General features: G+C 39.9%; 1 pseudogene; it reads left to right on the forward strand.

The window, feature by feature from the left end:
• The first annotated feature begins 12,986 nt into the window (after positions 1-12,986).
• On the forward strand, positions 12,987-13,409 carry LOC143670841 (profilin-2 pseudogene; annotated as a pseudogene).
• Positions 13,410-22,474: the final 9,065 nt, after the last annotated feature.

Genomic DNA, 22,474 nt, shown 5'->3' on the forward strand with positions numbered 1-22,474 from the left:
GGATTAGATCAAGGAGGTCTTGACTACCATTTGCTAAGAAATTCAGACTTTAGGTAATGATGAGCCATTGAAGGGTTTTAAGCAGGGGTATGATATGTTTGTATTTGTTTTAGAAGAATCTCTCTGGTTACCCCATGGAAATGGGGGCAAGAATGGAGGCAGGGAACTCAGGAGGTCGTCATCCAGGTGAGAAATGAAAGAGGTTTGTGATAAGGTGGTGATTGTGGCAATAGAGAGAATTGGTAGATAGAAGAGATATTTAAGAAGTAGAAATCATCAAGACTCACTGAAAGATTGAATGTGGAGGTTAAGGGAGAGGGAGGAATCATCTAGGACTTACAGGGTTCTGGCTGAGATAACCCTATTTTGATGAGACTGCTTAACTCTGTCTTCCTCATGGAAACTGGGTGGTTATATCATATGATTTCTAGAATTCCCTCTTTGGCCAAGATGCTATGGATAAGCATTTTCATATATATTATCTCTTTTAATCCTTACAACAACCTTGTGAGGGAGTGTATAACATTATACTCTCCCCTACTCCCCATAAGTGACATAGCTAAGAATGGTATCCAGATCTGCTTGACCCCAAGTTAGATATTCTTTCAATTAGACCACAGCTATACTTAGATAACTATTGGACATGCATGTTAATTGTCTGACTTTTTAAAAGAAATATGTAACTAGAGAACATTTGTGTCAAACTAATTTAATAATGAATTATATGTATTTTTTTTATTTTATTAACTTTTTTTACAAACACTATACCTACCAAGCCAAAAAGTTCCCCTTCCTCACTTCCCCCTCCCCTGGAAACTTCTAATCTTTCTGTCTGTGTAAATCAGCTATTTTTAGATATCTCATATAAGTGACATCATACAATGTTTGTCCTTATATGTTGTCTAGTTTGCTAGCTGCTGGAATGCAATATACAAGAAATAGAATGTCTTTTAAAAGGGAAATTTAATAAGTTGCTAGTTTACAGTTTTAAGGCTGAAAAAATGTCCCAATTAAAACAAGTCTGTAGAAATGTCCAGTCGAAGGCATTCAGGGAAAGATGCCTTGGTTCACGGAGGCTGATGAAGTTCAGGGTTTCTCTGTCAAGTGAGAAAGAACATGGCAAACAGTCAGGGATTCTCTCTTGGCTGGAAGGGCACATGGCAAACACAGCATCATTTGCTAGCTATCTCTCCTGGCTTTCTGTTTCATGGTGCTCCCCAGGAAGTGCTTTCCTTTTTCTTCTCCAGAGGTCTGGCTGGTGGACTCTCTGCTTCGTGGTGCTGCAGCATTCTCTGCTCTCTCTGAATCTCCTGGCTTTCTCTCTTGTCATTCTCTATTATAAGATTCCAGTAAACTAATCAAGACCCACCCAAATGGATGGGGACACGTCTTCACCTAGTCCAGCTTAACAACCACTTTTGATTGAGTCACATCTCCAGGGAGATGATCTAATTACAGATTCAAACATACAGTACTGCATAGGGATTATAAGAAATGGCTGCCTTTACAAAATGGGATTAGGATTAAAATATGGCTTTTCTAGGGTACATACATCCTTTCAAACCAGCACATTTCACCCTCTGGACCCTAAAAAAGACATGTTTTTCCCATACACAAAATACATTAATCCCATCACAATATCAGAAACTTTAAACCATTTCAGTAGCAATACAAATGAAACACAAAGCTAGAAACAGTACAAACTCCTATCAAAGTTAGTTACAGGCTTGGTCTGTTTGAAGGCAAAATTATTCTCTGGCTCTGGACCTGTAAAACTCAGAACATTTTATTTACTGCCAACATATAAAAGAGGAACATTCATAGGGTGCATATATACATTTCCTTGGGCAGGAAGGAACATAGGGGTTACCAGACCATACAATTTCAAAAACCAAAGGGCAAAGTCCCATTAGGTTTCAAAGTCTGGGAGTCATTTTTCTTTGGGGCTTCTGAAAGCAGCAGTTCCACTCTTTCCAAAGGTTTACGCAGAGGCCTGCCTCTCTCCAAACACAACCTTGGGGGACATTGGGGAGACCACATTTTTCTTGGCTCCACCCTCTCCAAGCGTCAGGGCTCTCTGCCATCTCTGGGGCACATGCTCAACTCCTCCATGTGGTGGCAACCAGGCTTTCCCCAAACCCCAAGGAATGTACTTCACCCTCTCCAAGGCCTGAGGTGACATGACTCTTCCACTGCAATTAGGTGGAAGGCCCAACTTCTGCCTTTGGGGCAAATTCACCCTCTCCATGTGCTTGGGTGGGTCAGCTCTCCTGGCCTGAGGCTTCTTGACCTTCGACCTCGGCCTCCAGAATTTTGCCTCTGAAGTTATTTTTCCTCCAATGTGTCCCTTCCCTGTCCTTCTCACTCTCAACTGGCAGTGGTTCTCTTTATACAGATCTCACAACACTCTCATTGGCTTTCTATGCAGTAGCTTTGGTTCATGCCCATCAGACATAAGATGTTTCCACAAATCCTTCCTGGATAATTCCATGTTCATTCCTGGCTTTCTCTGAAATGGCTGGCTGGTTCCACATTTGGTCAAATCCTCACACAGGACACTATTCTCTGGGGTCTCCCTTTTGGAGGCCCAGAATTTTACAGAACTTCAATTTCCTGTTTCTTTGTACCCAAGAGTTCAGTTTTCAGCTTATTTCTTTCCTGTCACATTTCACTATAAGCTGTGAAGAAAAACCAGGCTGCAATTTCCACATTTAATTTGGAGATCTCTTCTGCTAAATATCCAAGTTCATGGCTTTTAAAATCTACTTTCCAGCCAAAGCCATTAGTCAACTTTGCCAGATTATCTGCCATTTTAAAAAAAGGATTGCCTACCTTCCAGTCTGTAGTAACACACATCTCATTTCTGTCTAGATTCTGGTCAGAAGTATCTTTAGAGTCCACATTTCTACCAAGATTCTCTTCAGAACATTTTAGACCTTCTCTATGAAGCTGCTCACAAATCCTCAAGATTCTTTCCTTTATCCATTTAAAAAGCCCATCCAACATGTTTGGTATTTGCAAACTACAGCAGCACCCCACTCCTGGTACCAAAATCTGTTCTAGTTTGCTAGCTGCTAGAATGCAATGTATCAGAAATGCAATGTCTTTTAATAGGGGGAATTTAATAAGTTGCTAGTTTACAGTTCTAAGGCCAAGAAAATGTTCCAATTAAAACAAGTCTATAGAAATGTCCAATCAAAGTCATCCAGAGAAAGGTAACTTGGTTCAAGGAGGCCGATGAAGTTCAGGGTTTCTCTCTCACGTGAGAAAGCACATGGTGAACACAGTCAGGGCTTCTCTCTGAGCTGGAAGGGCACATAAAGAACACTGTGTCATCTGCTAGCTTTCTCTCCTGGCTTTCTGATTCATGAAGCTCCCCGGGAGCTGTTTTCCTTCTTCACCTGCAAAGGTCACTGGCTGGTGGACTCTCTGTTTCATGGTGCTGCAGCATTCTCTGCTCTCTCTGAATCTCCTGTCTTTCTCTCTTGTCATTCTCTTTTATGAGATTCCAGTAAACTAATCGAGACCAACCCAAATGGGTGGAAACACATCTCCACCTAATCCAGTTTAACTACCACTCTTTTTTTATTCATTTTAATTTTTATTGATTTTTATTGATACAACAATGTACAAGCACATGTATTCCTAACAATACAAGCATTCCATAGATGGTGTAAAATCAATGGCTCACAGTATCATCACATAGTTGTATATTCATCGCTATAGTCATTTTTTAGAACATCGCCATCATTCCAGAAAAAGAAATAAAAAGAAAAAAGAAAAAACTCATACATCCCATACCCCTTATCCTTCCCTCTCATTGACCACTGTATTTCCATCTATACAATATATGTATTATTTAATGTTAACATTTTAGCAACCACTCTTGATTGAGTCACATCTCCAGGGAGATGATCTAACATCAGATTCAAACATACAGTGTTGAATAGGGATTGGAAGAAATGACAGCCTTTACAAAATGGGATTAGGATTAAAACATGATTTTTCTAGGGTATATACATCCTTTCAAACCAGCACATATGCCTTGACAATTTCACTGAGCATAATTTTTCAAGGTTCATCCATGTTGCAGCAATTCTCAGGATTTCATTCCTTCTTACAGTCAAATAATATTCTGTTGTGTGTATGTACCACATTTTGTTTATCCATTCATTTGTTGATGGGAACTTGGTTGTTTTCACCTTTTGGTTATTGTGAATAATGCCACTATGATCATTGGTATAGAGGTATCTGTTTGTGACCCTGTTTTCACTTTTTGGGTATATATCTGGGAGTAGAATTGCTGGTAATGTGCACCATGAAGCAGAGAGTCCACCAGCCAGTGACCTTTGGAGATGAAGAAGGAAAACACCTCCTGAGGAGCTTCATGAAACAGAAAGCCAGGAGAGGAAGCTAGCAGATGACAAAGTGTTCGTTATGGGCCCTTCCAGCTGGGAGAGAAGCCCTAAGTTTTTAAGGACCTGCCATGTACTTTTCCGCAGTAGCTGTACCATTTTATTTTCTCACCAACAGTGCACTAGAGTTCCAAGTTATCCGTAGCCACTCCAACACTTGTTATTTTTGGCTTTTTAAAAATAATAACTGACTTCCAGAGAAGATGGCAGCTTAGTAAGGCACGCGGGTCTTAGTCCCTCCTCCAGAACAACTAATAAAGAACTAGAAACAGTACAGAACAGCTCCTGGAGCCACGACAGAGACCAGACACAAAGTGTACCCCATTCGGGACCGGCTGGACCGGCTAAGAGACTCCGCTGCTGTAGGTCCCCGAGATGTACACGCTTCCCCGGGCTGTGGCGGCTGGTGGCCAGGGCCCTGCCCTCCCTCCTTCCCGGGCCAGCTGGGAGCTTCGGATCGGCGGTTCCCCAAGCTGCGGCGACTGGTGCCCCTCCCCCACGTGTGGCTTCCCGGGCCAGCTGGGAGCCTCGGAGCAGCAGTTCCCCAAGCTGCAGTGGCCGGCAACCGGAGCCCCTTCCACACACGTGGCTTCCCAGGTCGGCTGGGAACCTCGGATTGGCGGTTCCCCAAGCCACAGCAGCCCTCCCACATGTGGTTTCCTGGGCTGGCTGGGAGCCTCGGAACAGCGGTTCCCCAAGCCGCGGTGGCTGGCGACCAGAGCCCCTTCCACACACGCGGCTTCCCGGGCCGGCTGGGAGCCACGGATCAGTGGTCCCCCAAGCCGTGGTGGCCGGCGCTCCTCCCCCACAGATGACTTCCCAGAGGGAAAGGAAAGAGTTTCCAAAAGTAGTAGAGACTGAGCCCAACCTAACACCAATAGTGGCATTAATGAACAACTTCTGACTACTAAAAATAGGCCCTCAGCTCAGGCGAAACTGATCAAGGTGGAAGTTGCCAATTGGACTAACTGAAAAAGAGGAAAGTGGGTGAAACAGAGCCTTCTGCAGCTGTTTCTACAGAGGCTTTGTTGCCTCTTGGCTCAGCGCTGGGATTACACAGGTTGCAACTGCCCCGAATGCAGAAACAGGCTGCTTTCAGGGCTCTCTACCACCTGAACCTTCCCCATGGGAGGGGTGAAATGCAACTCAGGTGGAATCCCTCTCTCAAGGAATTCAGATCCCAGAACTTCACAATTTGAAGCCATTAAAACCAACCTACAAACTTTCCTCTGTTTCCACCACACACCCAGCAGCAAGAGTCTTCCAAAGTTAAAGGAGCCACAACACCTTTTGCTGGTGGGACCCACAGACAGACAAGCACCACATACTGGGCAGGATAAGAAAAACAGAGCTCAGAGACTTCACAGGAAAGTTTTTCAACCTGATGGGTCCCACACTCAGGGAAATTAATTAAATGCCCAGATGCCAGCAAAAAATAACAAATCATACCAGGAAAATTGAAGATATGGCCCAGTCAAAGGAACAAACCAATAGCTCAAATGAGATACAGGAGCTGAGACAACTAATTCTGAATATATGAACAGAAATGTAAAACCTCTTCAAAAACCAAATCAATAAATTGAGGGAGGACATGAAGAAGGCATGGGATGAACAAAAAGAAGAAATGGAAAGTCTGAAAAAACAAATCACAGAACTTATGGGAAAGAAAGATACAGTAGAAGACATGAAAAAACAATGGAAACCTACAATGGTAGATTTAAAGAGACAGAGGCTAGAATTAGTGAACTGGAGAATGGAACATCTGAAATTCAAAAAGAAACAGAAACTATAGGGAAAAGAATGGAAAAATTTGAGCAGGGGCTCAGGGAATTGAATGATAATATGAAGCACACAAATATACGTGTTTTGGGTGTCCCAGAAGGAGAAGAGATGGGAAAAGGAGGAGAAAAACTAATGGAAGAAATTATCACTGAAAATTTCCCAACTCTTATGAAAGACCTAAAACTACAGATCCAAGAAGTACAGCGCACCCCATAGAGAATAGATCCAAACAGGCGTTCTCCAAGACAATTACTAGTTAGAATGTCAGAGGTCAAAGAGAAAGAGAGGATCTTGAAAGCAGCAAGAGAAAAGCAATCCATCACATACAAGGGAAACCCAATAACGCTATGTGTAGATTTCTGAGCAGAAACCATGGAAGCTAGAAGACAGTGGGATGATATATTTAAATTACTAAAAGAGAAAAACTGCCAACCAAGACTTCTATATCCAGCAAAATTGTCCTTCAAAAATGAGGGAGAAATTAAAACATTTTCAGATAAAAAGTCACTGAGAGAATTTGTGACCAAGAGACCAGCTCTGCAAAAAATACTAAAGGGAGCACTAGAGTCAGATACGAAAAGACAGAAAAGAGAGGTATGGAGAAGAGTGTAGAAAGAAGGAAAATCAGATACGATATATATAATACAAAAGGCAAAATGGTAGAGGAAAGTATTACCCAAACAGTAATAACACTAAATGTTAAAGGACTGAATTCCCCAATGAAAAGACATAGACTGGCAGAATGGATTAAAAAACAGGATCCTTCTATATGCTGTCTACAGGAAACACATCTTAGATCCAAAGATAAACATAGGTTGAAAGTGAAAGGTTGGGAAAAGATATTTCATGCAAATAACAACCAGAAAAGAGCAGGAGTGGCTATACTAATATTCAACAAATTAGACTTCAAATGTAAAACAGTTAAAAGAGATAAAGAAGGATACTATCTACTAATAAAAGGAACAATTAAACAAGAAGACATAACAATCATAAATATTTATGCACCGAATCAGAATGGCCCAAAATACGTGAGGAATACACTGCAATCACTGAAAAGGGAAATAGACACATATACCATAAAAGTTGGAGACTTCAATTCACCACTCTCATCAATGGACAGAACATCTAGACAGAGGATCAATAAAGAAACAGAGAATTTGAATATTACAATAAATGAGCTAGACTTAACAGACATTTATAGGACATTACACCCCACAACAGCAGGATACACCTTTTTCTCAAGTGCTCATGGATCATTCTCAAAGATAGACCATATGCTGGGTCGCAAAGCAAGTCTCAACAAATTTAAAAAGATTTAAATCATACACAACACTTTCTCGGATCATAAAGGAATGAAGTTGGAAATTGATAATAGGCAGAGTGCCAGAAAATTCAAAAATATGTGGAGGCTCAACAACACACTCTTAAACAACCAGTGGGTCAAGAAAGAAATTACAAGAGAAATTAGTAAATATCTCAAGGCGAATGAAAATGAAAACACAACATATCAAAACCTATGGGATGCAACAAAGGCAGTGCTAAGAGGGAAATTTATTGCCCTAAATGCCTATATCAGAAAATAAGAAAAGGCAAAAATGCAGGAATTAACTGTCCACTTGGAAGAACTGGAGAAAGAACAGCAAACTAACCCCAAAGCAAGCAAAAGGAAAGAAATAACAAAGATTAGAGCAGAAATAAATGAAATTGAGAACATGAAAATGATAGAGAAAATCAATAAGACCAGAAGTTGGTTCTATGAGAAAATCAATAAGATTGATGGGCACTTAGCAAGACTGACAAAAAGAAGAAGAGAGAGGATGCAAATAAATAACATCAGAAATGGAAGAGGAGACATAACCACTGACCTCACAGAAATAAAGGACGTAATAACAGGATGCTATGAACAACTTTATGCTAATAAATAAAACAATGTAGATGAAATGGACAACTTCCTAGAAAGGCATGAACAACCAACTTTGACTCAAGAAGAAATAGACGACCTCAACAAACCAATCACAAGTAAAGAAATTGAATCAGTCATTCAAAAGCTTCCCAAAAAGAAAAGTCCAGGACCAGACAGCTTCACATGTGAATTCTACCAAACATTCCAGAAAGAATTAGTACCAACCCTGCTCAAACTCTTCAAAAAAATCGAAGTGGAGGGAAAGCTACCTAATTCATTCTATGAAGCCAACATCACCCTCATACCAAAACCAGGCAAAGATATTACAAAAAAAGAAAAATACAGACCAATCTCTCTAATGAATATAGATGCAAAAATCCTCAACAAAATTCTAGCAAATTGAATCCAACAACACATTAAAAGAATTATACATCATGACCAAGTAGGATTCATCCCAGGTATGCAAGGAGGGTTCAACATAAGAAAATCAATTAATGTAATACACCATATCAACAAATCAAAGCAGAAAAATCACATCATCATCTCAATTGATGCAGAGAAGGCATTTGACAAGATTCAACGTCCTTTCCTGTTGAAAACACTTCAAAGGATAGGAATACAAGGGAACTTCCTTAAAATGATAGAGGGAATATATGAAAAACCAACAGCTAATATCATCCTCAATGGGGAAAAATTGAAAACTTTCCCCCTAAGATCAGGAACAAGACAAGGATGTTCACTATCACCACTATTATTAAACATTGTGTTGGAGGTTCTAGCCAGAGCAATTAGACAAGAAAAAGAAATACAAGGCATCAAAATTGGAAAGGAAGAAGTAAAACTATCACTATTTGCAGATGATATGATACTATACGTTGAAAACCCAGAAAAATCCACAACAAAACTACTAGAACTAATAAATGAGTACAGCAAAGTAGCAGGTTACAAGATCAACATTCAAAAATCTGTAGTGTTTCTATACACTAGCAATGAACAAGCTGAGGGGGAAATAGAGAAATGAATTCCATTTACAATTGCAACTAAAAGAATAAAATACTTAGGAAGAAATTTAACTAAAGAGACAAAAGACCTATACAAAGAAAACTACAAAAAACTGTTAAAAGAAATCACAGAAGACCTAAACAGATGGAAGGGCATACCGTATTCATGGATTGGAAGACTAAATATAGTTAAGATGTCAATTCTACCTAAATTGATTTACAGATTCAATGCAATACCAATCAAAATCCCAACAACTTATTTTTTGGAAATAGAAAAACCAATATGCAAATTTATCTGGAATGGCAGGGTGCCCCAAATTACTAAAAGTATCTTGAGGGAAAAAAAAACCAACCTGCAGGTCTCACGCTGCCTGACTTTAAGGCATATTATGAAGCCACAGTGGTCAAAACAGCATGGTATTGGCATAAAGATAGATATATCGACCAATGGAATCGAATAGAGTGCTCAGATATAGACCCTCTCATCTATGGACATTTCATCTTTGATAAGGCAGTCAAGCCAATTCACCTGGGACAGAACAGTCTCTTCAATAAATGGTGCCTAGAGAACTGGATATCCACATACAAAAGAATGAAAGAGGACCCGTATCTCACACCCTATACAAAAGTTAACTCAAAATGGATCAAAGATCTAAACATTAGGTCTAAGACCATAAAACATTTAGCGGAAAATGTAGGGAGATATCTTATGAATCTTGCAATTGGAGGAGGTTTTATGGACCTTAAACCTAAAGCAAGAGCACTGAAGAAAGAAAGAAAGAAATGGGAGCTCCTCAAAATTAAACACTTTTGTGCATCAAAGAACTTCATCAAGAAAGTAGAAAGACAGCCTACACAATGGGAGACAATATTTGGAAATGACATATCAGATAAAGGTCTAGTATCCCGAATTTATAAAGAGATTGTTCAACTCAACAACAAAAAGACAGCCAACCCAATTACAAAATGGGTAAAAGACTTGAGCCGACACCTCTCAGAAGAGGAAATACAAATGGCCAAAAGGCGCATGAAGAGATGCTCAATGTCCCTGGCCATTAGAGAAATGCAAATCAAAACCACAATGAGATATCATCTCACACCCACCAGAATGGCCATTATCAACAAAACAGAAAATGACAAGTGCTGGAGAGGATGCGGAGAAAGAGGCACACTTATCCACTGTTGGTGGGAATGTCAAATTGTGCAACCACTGTGGAAGGCATTTTGGCGGTTCCTCAAAAAACTGAATATAGAATTGCCATACGACCCAGTAATACCATTGCTAGGTATCTACTCAAAGGACTTAAGGGCAAAGACACAAACAGTCATTTGCACACCAATGTTTATAGCAGCATTATTTACAATTGCAAAGAGATGGAAACAGCCAAAATGTCCATCAACAGATGAGTGGCTAAACAAACTGTGGTATATACATACGATGGAATATTATGCAGCTTTAAGACAGGATAAACTTATGAAGCATGTAATAACATGGATGGACCTAGAGAACATTATGCTGAGTGAGACTAGCCAAAAACTAAAGGACAAATACTGCGTGGTCCCACTGATTGAACCGACATTAGAGAATAAACTTGGAATATGTCATTGGTAACAGAGACCATCAAGAGTTAGAAATAGGGTAAGATAATGGGTAATTGGAGCTGAAGGGATACAGACTGTGCAACAGGACTAGATACAAAAACTCTAAAATGGACAGCACAATACCACCTAATTGCAATGTAATTATGTTAAAACAGTGAATGAAGCTGCATCTGAGCTATAGTTTTTGTTTGTTTGTTCTGTTTTTTTATATATATTTTTTGTATTTTGTATTTTTTTCTCTATATTATCATTTTATTTCTTTTTCTGTTGTCTTGCTATTCCTTTTTCTAAATCGATGCAAATGTACTAAGAAATGATTATCATACATCTATGTGATGATATTAAGAATTACTGATTGCATATGTAGAATGGAATGATTTCTAAATGTTGTGTTAGTTAATTTTTTTTAATTAACAAAAAAAACCATTAAACTTTAAAAAGTAATAATAATAATAACCTTCCTTGTGGTGTGAAGTGGAATCCTCTAGTTTTGATTTGAATTTTCTTACTGGCTATTAATGTTGAGCATCTTTTCATATATTAATTGGCATCTGTACATCTCTTAAGTAAAATGTCTCTTCAAGTCCTTTGCCCACATTTAATTGGGTTGATTGTCTTTTTGTTGTTGTAGTTGTAAAAGTTCTTTATATATTTTGGATATTAAGCACTTATCAGTATATGGTTTGCAACTATTTTCTCCCATTCTGTAGGTTGCCTTTTTGCTTTCTTGATAATGTTTTGATGCACAAGGGTTTTTAATTTTGATGAAGTTAAATTTGTATGTTGTTTCTTTTGTTGCTCATGTTTTTGGTGTCATATCTAAAACTCTATTGCCAAATACTTGTCTTGAAAATTTGCATGTATTTTATCTTCTGGTATCTGCATTTAACAGATGAGAAAAACAAAAATCTAAGTGATTGAGTGACTTGCTCAAAATCACACAGCAGTCAGCTGAGGGAAATAAGGGTGTGAATGTGTGTGTGTGTGTGAGAGAGAGAGAGACAGAGAGAGAGAGAGAGACAGAGAGACAGAGAGCAACAGAGACAGAGAGACACAGAAAGAAGTGAGACAGTGAGAAATGAAGAGAAAGAGAGAGAAGGGAGAGAGACAGAAAGGCAGACAGTGACCGCATTGGGTTTGGGGGAAGGTGCAGAGATGCCTAAACCTCCTTTGCTTCTCTAAAAGAGACACGAAACAGTTTTCTTGCTTGGGTTTTGATACTGTGCAGTAATTTATGTGAAAGAACATAAGATGCTGCTGCTAACTACTACTAATTATAATCATTTTCATGATTCTTTCCTGAGGAAAGTTGTTTGATACATACAGCTCTGCAGTGATACCAAATAAATATGGAGTGAGGTTGGTAAATTCCTTGTCATCTCTGACCATAAACTCCCAGAGGCAGTGGTTCATCATATTGAACATTCAGTGAACTCAGACAACTTAATCTGTACCCTTCATTTAAGAGGTCCTTTGAATTGTCAGAGCTGAAATTCATTTTGACATCCCAAGTCATTATTGGAGCAGAGCCTTATCAAAGTTGAGAAGGACTTCCCTTGGCCTCCAGATCACACCCCAGTCATCCTAGACAGATAATTTTCTAACCTTTTATGCATATATCTTCAGATAAGGTGATTTCAAAACCTAGCTTAGAATTATGCCATCCAGTGTCTCCAAACTCCTTAGTGGAGCAGTTTTTAAATAAAAATCTAACTTTAATCCTTTTGGATGAAGCAATACAAGTATTGCCTTGTTTTGGGTGAAAAGAAAATAGCTTCCCATCTAGCTGAACACACTTGGATTTGATGCCAGGATTTGAGCTCCAGCTCTGCATGACCCCAGGCAAGTCATTTCACCTCCAGGTACAAATTTTCTGTGAAATATTTTTGTCATTTTATTTTTGCTTCCTGGGGATGATGGGAGTAGTAACAAGTGAATAGAAAGGGGCTTTTTTCTCCCTAAGGAATTGTCATAGCCCATTGGCCTTCTAGAATATTCTTTATCATACCTTTAGACAATCATTTATTTAAGAGTCCATATGTCTTGTAGGACTGTGAGGTCTTTGGAGGCAAAGATAGTGGTCTTCTCTCTCTTCAGGGGGTCCATTGGAAGCACTTTGTTGGCTTAGATATTTCATTAATTCAGTAGATAATTACTGAGGGCAGGTGCTGAATTTCCATTATCAGTGGTGGGGTGTGGGAGTGATGGAAAAAATGAATATGCTACCGCCACTGCTGTGCCTGCTGCTCCTCACAGTCCCTGCTGCAGCGCTAAGGGATGAAGATGGTCAGTTGGCAGAGCTACACGGATAGCCTGATGTGTGATGGCTATTGTCAGGAGGCTGCCATTGTCGGCTACTGTGAGGCTAAATGTATCTGGGCAGACACGGCCAGAGGTGTCTTCCAGAGCATCATGCCAATAGAAATAGATATGATTGTAGGAAAAGACTGGGAAGGTTCCTTTACCAGTGGTTTGACTCTTGGTGCAAAGAAGTGCTCAGTGATCAGAGATAATCTATATGTTTATGGTGACTGCACAATGGCTATCCAGACAAAACGTCAAGGTGGAGAGCAAACATACAGCCTTGCTGTTGGCAAAGCTGGTAAAGCATTGGTTTTAGTCATGGGAAAGGAAGATGTCCATGGAGGCACACTTAACAAGAAAGCATATGAACTCACTTTATACCTGAGGAGGTCTAATGTGTAAGCAGCCTCTCCCCATCTACTTAGCAACTGTCTTCATCACCACCCAATTATGTTCACAGTGTTACCAGACTATTGAGAATGGCTATTTTTCTTTACCTGTTTTTGAATGTCATGATTCCTGTTTGCCCAATGGATCATCTGTATGTTAATCACTGTATATAATCAACCCTTATCTGGCAACATAATTGCAGCACAATAATGATTTGCATGATACCTTGAAATTTGGGAGGAGGGGGCATGCCAAGTTGGGCATCACTTTGTATTAGCAGTTAATGGGATATTGATTAATAAAATAAGTTAATATTAAGCTAGGTGCCAGTGTACAATCTCTAATTTGATCAGAGTTTTTTCAGCACTTAGAGCTTTTACTTGGCTCACTTAGTCTTCCTTTTGTAGCACATGATGGGAGGGAAAAGTGCATGCATCTTTCCTTACTCCTCTCTTTTCCCATCCTTTCCATTCACACATGAAGTATTTGGTTTGCTTTCATTTTATCTTAAGCAGTGCCTGGTTTATTGAACTAATTAATACCCTTTTTGTTGATGAGCTACTTAGAGCTGCAGTAGTTTGCTTTTAGTATTGTTATTGCACTTGAGTTAGAGACAAGCCTTTTTTCATAGTATCTACATGACATACTAAGAGTAGAACTGCAAAACAAGAGCAAAGGGCACTTCCTCCCATAACTTTACAGTAAACATACTGGCTGAATCACCAGGGACATTCCATCATTACAATAGCTCAGATTTTTGGTTCCTGTCTTTTTCTTTGCACACCAGCTCTACTCTTTAGTAAAATTGTAAAAGGCTGCCATTATGGACATTAGGTATCCCAACAAATTGGAGTGTGTCCAATTTGTTACTCATAGGACCAATTTTTATTTGCAGGTTAAGTTTTTATATGAAGATGCATTATTGTGGACTTGACTGTCTTGTGATGACTTTTTTCAAATGTATTCTGTACCATACTATTGTTAAAAATGAACTGTTGCTATTGTAAGATGGATTTTAACTGACTTACTGAGGATTTCTTTTGAATGGCATTACTTTAAGGATATTCTAGCATTTGCTTTCATTGTTTGGGCCTTGTGGATAATGTACAGATTTTAAAACTAATCTTGTTGCTGATTTGTCCATTTCTTTCCCTGTATTTCATTACGTATGGAATATAGTCTATCTGATTTAATATGCATTTCAAAAATGCCATAACTGTTAAACACCTTGTTTACAGAAAGATGAAATAAATTTATTCCAAACAAACAAAAAAAATGAATATGTTGAGCTTCAACAGTCCATTGATAGGCCATTGGCTTATCTGTCAAAACACGAAATGAAAGCCTCAGTGTAAGGAGTCTTGGAAGAATGCTCGAATGGGGGCAAGCATCTGGAATCTAAGCCCCCCCACTCTGCTGGTAACTCTCTGAGTGCTGTATAAGGGCCCTTCTCTTCTCAGGGCCTTCATTCCCTATTCTAAAAAAAATAGCCAATATTTATTAATGGCTTCCTTTGGGTCAGGAGTCATATGAGTCACTGTACATACATTGCTGCATGTATTCCTCCCCATACTATCATGAAAGTATTTTTATAGATGAGAATTTTGAGGCCAGGAAGGAAATGTCCAATGTTACACAGTTAAAAAAGAATAGAGCCAGGATTTGAACCCAAGTTGAACTCTAGAACTGGCTATTCAACCACTTTTCTGTATTACCTCCTTGAAAACTAAAGATAACAGTATCAGTGCTGCCTTCCTCACATGGTTGTTGTGAGGACTGACTGTGTCCACAGATATGAAAAGTGCTATGCAAACTGTAAAGCATTATATAGATGGAAGGCATATTGTTGTTGTCAGCTTTAAGATCAATTCAGATCATTTCCATATTTGTTTTTTGCTGAGATCTCATATCACACCCATGGTGGCAGTACATGTTCTGTTTAAGAATATAAACCCTTGCAGATTTTCCCAAGATCAAATCTCACCTCTGCCACTCACTAGCTGTATAATCTTTCTGTGCCTCATTAGTAAAATTGGGGATATAATAATACCTACCTTATAAGGCTGTGATGAGTATGCCTGGTACAGATTAAGGATTATTAAATATTAGCTGTTATTATCCAGGGTAGAATTTTGAGAAGGCAAGGGCTCAGATTCTCTCCACTGCTCTACCCAGGTCAACACAGGTTAGAGGAAAAATAGCAGGGGTGGGAGGAAAGATGTGGTCTGACATCTGATTAGAACTGAGGTAGTACAATTTTCTGGACCTGATATAGAGGCCAGCTTCCTTCAGAGTAAGTCCTGAAGGCTGGAGTATAACAGATGCTTGACCATAGTCATTGTCACCTAACAGGCAGTCAAGCCACAGCTGCCACATGCCAAGGCTGGCTTCTATTCTGAGCCTGCCTGTGAGATTCTCTTCCTTTGAGAATATGTGCCCGAGATGGACTTCAGGAGAATAGCATCTTAGTGGCTAATCTTGGAGCCTGGGCCTGATTACTACCTTGAAGGAAAACTCCCAGCCTTTCCAATACAGTGCCAAGGGCCTGTGCTTTGGAGTGAGACAGATGTTGTATGAATATATACCGGCTGTGCAACCTTAACCTTTCTGAGTCTGTTAACTCATGTCTAAAGTGTGTGGATAATAACAGTGTTTACTTTAGGTAGGGTGACTGATACATAGTAGAAGTTCAGTGAATGTTCATATTTCATTTCCAGTGCCCTCTTTCTTTTCACCTAGAAACTGGAAAGATAAAGTAGTAACTGCCTTGGGGTCGCAGGGAATTTTGGGGTCATTAGATCTGAGGTTGTAGGTGGTGTGATAGAATGTACATAGGGTTAGAAGTCAGGACACCTGGTCCTAGTTCTGGCCTGTCCTCTACTTAGCTCAGTCTCCATTGAGCCTATTTAAGCCTCTGTTTCTTCATCTATCAGAGATTTGTTCTTACCTTGATACCTTCCAGCATTTTTAGAAAATTCTGGTCAAGGGATATCCCTGGAACATGCTTGTTATAGTCAAATCCAGGTGTGGTTTGAGAGATGGAAAGACCAAGATGGTGGAGAAGGAGTGTGATGTTGGTGAGCAGTGCCTCTGGAAGTGAGTCAAGAATTTCAGATGATTTTGATAAAGGTAAACCAAAGAACTGCAAATCAAGGCAATACAGCCCAGTAAAAATGAAGCAAGCTGCCAGGATAGAAAATGGGATATTGAGGGACCTGTCAATTATAAGCCAGTTTATAAAAAAGGCTGATTTGCCCCTTCCCTTTTATTCCCCTCCCCTTTATTCCAGGTAAGAACAATATGTGAGAGAAAAATTAAGAGGAATAAAACTCTTATAACCTCACCAAACTAGCACAAACTTTTTTATTTTCTCCTATCATGTGCAAGTTTTTAAGTGCATGTTTAGGTATTTTTATATGGCTTTAATTTATCTGTCTAATTTAAAAAACAGCCCTGAATACCTACTCTCTGTCAAGACCTACACCTGGTGCTGGTGCAACAGTGATGACTCAAACACTGCTGAGGCCCTTGGAGCTTGCAGGTTTGGAGGGGCGAATAGTCACAGAAAATATTACCAAAATATAAAATATTAAGTATTGTTACAAAGTAGTCTATAAAGTATTATGTGGCTGTAGATCACAGGCCCTGTAACTTTGTGTTTTGCCCCTTTTCACCTAACTGCATATAATATATAAATATTTTTTACTTTTGTGGTAGTTAGATTCAGTTGTCAACTTGGCCAGGTGAAGGCACCTAGTTTTGTTGCTGCAGACATGAGCCAATGGTACGTGAACCTCATCTGTTGCTAATTGCATCTGCAGTTGGCTAGGAGGCATGCCTGTTGTAATGAATGACGTTTGACTTCATTGGTTGGTGCTTAAATGAGAGAGCACAATGTAGTACAGCCCAAAGCAGCTTCACATAGCTCATCTCAGCACTTGCAGCTCAGCCCAGGCCTTTGGAGATGCAGAAAGGAATCACCCCAGGGAAAGTTGTTAGAACCCAGAGGCCTAGAGAGAAGGCCAGCAGAGGTTACCCTGAGCCTTCCCATGTAAGAAAGAACCTCAGTGGAAGGTTAGCTGCCTTTGCTCTGAAGAGCTAACAAAATAAATCCCCTTTTATTAAAAGCCAATCCATCTCTGGTGTGTTGCATTCCAGCAGCTAGCAAACTACAACAGATTTGGTAACGGAGGGTGGGGTGCTACTCCGGTTTGCAAATACCAGATAAATTGGAACAGTTTTTTGGATGGCTAAGGGTAAGATTTTGGAGGAACTGTGAAAGAATGATGAAGAAGTCCTGGAGTGCTTGAAGAGACTGTTGGTGTAAATGGAACCACTGCCAGTCTGGACAAAGGGGGACACGAAAGGGACAAATTGGAGTTTGCAGAGTAAGAACCATGGGGAAGTTTGGGTCTGAAGCCAAGAAACCTCGGCCAGGAGAGTGGACCCACCCATATACATGGAGAGAGTGAGTTGACCCTGAAGGGCAAGGATGAGTCTCCCCTCTCATTGAAGTGGAAGAGTTGTGCAGCCTCAGGCCTTAGAAAAGGTGTAGCATGCTCCTTGGGGGACTGGGGAGAGCCTGGCTGCCACCACATGAAAGGGTTGAGTGTGTGCCCCAGAAATGGCAAAGAGCCCAGGGGTGGCCCTGATGCCTGGGGAGAGTAGAGCCAAGAGAAAGGTGGTCTCCTCAATGTTCTCTGAGGTTGATTTGGAAAGAGGCGGGCCACTGCATAGGCCCTTGGAAAGAGGTGGGGCTGCCACTTTATAAAGCTGAAGGGACTTTCAGACATTGAAATCCAATGGTGTTTGCCCTGCAGGTTTCCTTCCAGTTTCTCTCTATGGATTTTGTGACTGTCCTCCTTTGCATATTGGCACCAGACAATTTGTTTTGAGATTCACAGGTCTGCAGCCAGAAGAGATTTTTTTATGCCTTAATATTGTTTAAGGTGATGCGTGTAATTGCCAAGTTGACAAGGGGTGGATATGTGGATACCTACATATGTGTGTAGTTGCCAAGTTGACAAAGGGTGGATACTCAGTTGTCAACCTGGCCAAGTGAAGGCACCTAGTTTTGTTGCTGTGGACGTGAACCAATGATATGTGAACCTCATCTATTGCTAATTACATCTGCAGTTGGCTAGGAGGTATGCCTGCTGCAATGAATGACATTTGACTTAATTGGCTGGTACTTACATGAGAGAGCACAACATAGCACAGCCCAAAGCAGCTTGGCATACCTCATATCAGCACTCACAGCTCAGCCCAGGCCTTTGGAGATGCAGAAAGAATCACCCCAGGGAAAGTTGTTGGAACCCAGAGGCCTGGAGAGAAGGCCAGCAGAGATTACCCTGAGCCTTCCCACATAAGAAAGAACCTCAGTGGAAGGTTAGCTGCCTTTCCTCTGAAGAACTAGCAAAATAAATCCCCTTTTATTAAAAGCCACTCCATCTCTGATGTGTTGCATTCCAGCAGCTAGCAAACTAAAACACCTTCTGTTACAATAAATTATTGAAAATTTAGATCCTTTTCAATGACTGCATAATATTCCATCGAGTTAATATACAATAATTTACCATGCAAAATAATGGGAAACAGCTTCAGTGACGAGTAATAGGGAAGCTTGTATATTATCACAAATATTGGAGAAAAATCTGAATATGCAAAGCAGTCTGATCACTGGAAAGGAAACTTTCCATTGTTCTCAATATTTACTAGAGAACTTTAGCTAATTCTAGGCTCCACATTTAAAAGTGGTTGAAGAGAGAATGAAGGGAATCCTGAGGAGAGAGATGGTTTCTCTCAATATTTTCTCCAGCAGCAAAATATGAAAACTTGCCTCTCTGATATGAAGGCTTAATATAAAATGCAATTTTTCAAAATTAAAAAGTATGCCGATATTTATGTCATGTCAAGTTACCTTACATATCTTGCTGCATGAAGACAAGTTCTTAGACTCCAGTATCTTGGTATCTTCATCACCAAACTTTCACATAACACTTTAGTTTCAAGTAGCATGAGTTAATCCATTAACAAACATCTGCTGAGACCCTACTATATGCAAAGTATTGAGATGAAAGTTTAACTTCAAGAAGGAATAGAAATAATGCAATTTCATGATCCACAGAAAGGGAAGAGTGGAAGTAGACATGATCAGAGAACATCTTTCTGGAATAATGTTGTGTGAGTATATTATTTCTGCAGCTTCAACTTTTGCAAAATAGCTTTCTTTCTAAAGAAAAACATTATCCTTTACCCTCCAGTTTCCTGCTACCTCCTAATTACCATAGGAAAAAGGGAAGAAGATGCATTGGGGAAAATTGAAGCACTCTCGTCTAATTTGAGAATATAGGGAGGTCATGCTGGTGATTTCAGACTGGAATTAGCAAAGCAAGCTGTTTTGGTGAGGTTATATATAGGATATTAGCTTCAAACTAGGTGGCCCAAGCTGTGTCAACTTTATTGGAGCTCAGGATGTTACCACAGATTTCCAATAATTAGAGACACTGGCTGTCTTTTTCTTCCCCAGGGACATCAATATGCCCTCATTTCCAAGGCACTTAGGTTTACATGTACATATCTGCTAGTTCATAAATCCTCCCACTAGCCCAGGAAGGGAGTAAGTAGGGCTTCCTTTTTACTTTGGAAAGCTGGGCAATCAAAGATGCAAAGAAGAAAAATAATTCACAGGGTTATACAACAAATGAAGGTGGTGGCTGGGAATGGAATCCATGTCTCTTTATTCTAGCATCCAAGTGGGTTGAAAATCTAACATGGTCTTGTCCCCATTGAGCCGCAAATTCATTCTTGCAGCAGGTTCTCTATACTTCTCCATCAATATCTCCCCCAATATCCAGCACCAATTTAGTATGAGCCAGGATCAGACTCAGATCATTCTTAGCAATATTGTAGGAAATAGAATTTTGTTAGACAGTCTTCAAAGTCTCTTCTTATCTTCTAAGCTTCATGTTTTACTGACATTAATTGTTCCTCAATGAGGACACCATTGGCATGTTAGGTGGGACAGTGTATTTATTATTCCCCCATTTTCCAACACCCCCCCATACACAGACTCCATTAAGAAATACCAGTAGACCTTGAACCAGTGACATTATTGTGATATGGGCAGGCAAAACCTCTCTGATATGTTGGAGTATGTGGCCTTTCTTGAGCATGAGCTTCCAAACAAAATGAGGTCTTAGGATTTGTCTCCTCTGAAATTAACTCTTGATTTTCTCATGATACTTAATAGAAACCAGGCATTTATTCATTGGTGGTTGTATTAGTCAGGATTCTCTAAGAAACAGAATGAACAGGAGATATCTGTAAATATAAGATTTATAAAGTTGTCTTGAGCAACTATGGGAATGAAAGAATCCAGGATCTGTGGGGCAGGCTGTGAAGCTGGCAGCTCCAATGAAGGTTCTCAACAAACTCTACAGGAGAGTCTTGCTGGCTGAAGAAAGGTCTCTCTTTAAAAATCTTCAACTGATTGGATTATCTCATTGTGGGAGACATGCCCTTAGTTGATTGCAGAGGTAATCAGCCACAACTGCAATCAACTGACTGATGATTTAATAAACCAGCCTTCTGATTTATCAACCAGCCATGAACTATCCTTGCAGCAATGGTCAGGCCAGTGCTTACCTGACCAGACAACTGGGCACATCACCTGTTCAAGTTGACATCACAACCTAATCACAATGGTTCATCACTAAAAGCAGTCTATAAAGTAGTCCATGAAAGACAATGTGGAGTATTTTAAAGAACAGCCCTTTAGTGACAAGACAGATGTGTGTCCAACCCCAGCTTTGCCATCTATGAATTGAGTACCTGAGGAAAATAACTTAACCTCTTTGAGCCTCAGTTCCCTTAACTATGATAAAGGGGGTACTATCTTGCTCGCTTGTAGCAGTCAGCCTTCAATAAATGTAGTTTCCTTCTCATTAATTCTGAGGAGTGGGTTTGCATGGGTAGGTAGGAGGAGTAAATAGCCACGGAGCTAAGTTAGAGTATCTAAGAACTGCTTTCTAATAGTGAGGAAAATCAAAGGTATTGTATTTTAGGCTCAGCTTCCCTGGAACTGTCCTGGGAAAAGACAGAAGCTCAAGTCTGCTCACAAACATGCTCCACAATTGGCTTTGACACTACCACAGTGTGGTAATTGCCTAAACTCTACTGGCATATTGTTGATGCCCTGCAGGAGATAGGTAGGGATCTCTTTAAGCCTCAGGACTCTCCATAATCTATCAGCAATAAGCATTTGGAAAGGTTAATTATATTTAGCTCCCCAATCATTTGCTAAATCTTAGAGGTTTCATCTGTTTTTTCCCTATCTCACATAAAGGTAAGTGACTCAGGCTCAGGTAGCCAAAAGCACCTTCAGGCTGTTAGTAATAAATAACATTCACAGAGCATTTACAATATGCCAGATACTGTTCCAAGCACTTTGCACATGTAAACTCATTAGTCTCACAGCAATCCTTTGAGGTAGGTATTATTTCATAGATAGGGATATAGGCAAGTACAGGTTAAGTAATTTGCCCAAGGCCATAAAGCTAGTAAATGGTAGAGTATGAATTTGAGCTCAGCACACTGAGTCCAGAGTCAATATCCTTAATAATTCCATTTTATTATCTCTCTATTCATACTGTTAATAGGGAGTTAGAGTTGGAAGGAACCTTCCTTAGAGATCATCTATATTAAATCTCCCTCTAGCCTACAAGTTTGGTAAGTTTCCCAAGATTACACAGATAATATATTGTTGTGTCAGACCTTGAATTCAGGCACTCTCTTTCCCAATTCAAGTCTTTTAATAGGAAAGTCTATTTGTATTGCTGAATTCCCAGCCCTTAAAAAAGTGTCTTGTGAATAATAGTTGTTTAACAAAGAATTTGTATGGATAGGTGAATGGGTAAATGTATGGGTGAGTGAGTGGATGGAGTGAGTGGGTGGAATGGATGGATGGATAGGTTGCCAGATGCCAGAGTAGTCCTAGCCCAAGACCACTTAAGGTTATAAAATTGACTTTGAAATTGGTGCCTCCAGCCACCTGTCCAAATACCCTACTCAAAGCG

Source organism: Tamandua tetradactyla, chromosome X (assembly GCF_023851605.1).
Source record: "Tamandua tetradactyla isolate mTamTet1 chromosome X, mTamTet1.pri, whole genome shotgun sequence".
In the NCBI taxonomy this organism is placed as follows: Eukaryota; Metazoa; Chordata; class Mammalia; order Pilosa; family Myrmecophagidae; genus Tamandua; species Tamandua tetradactyla.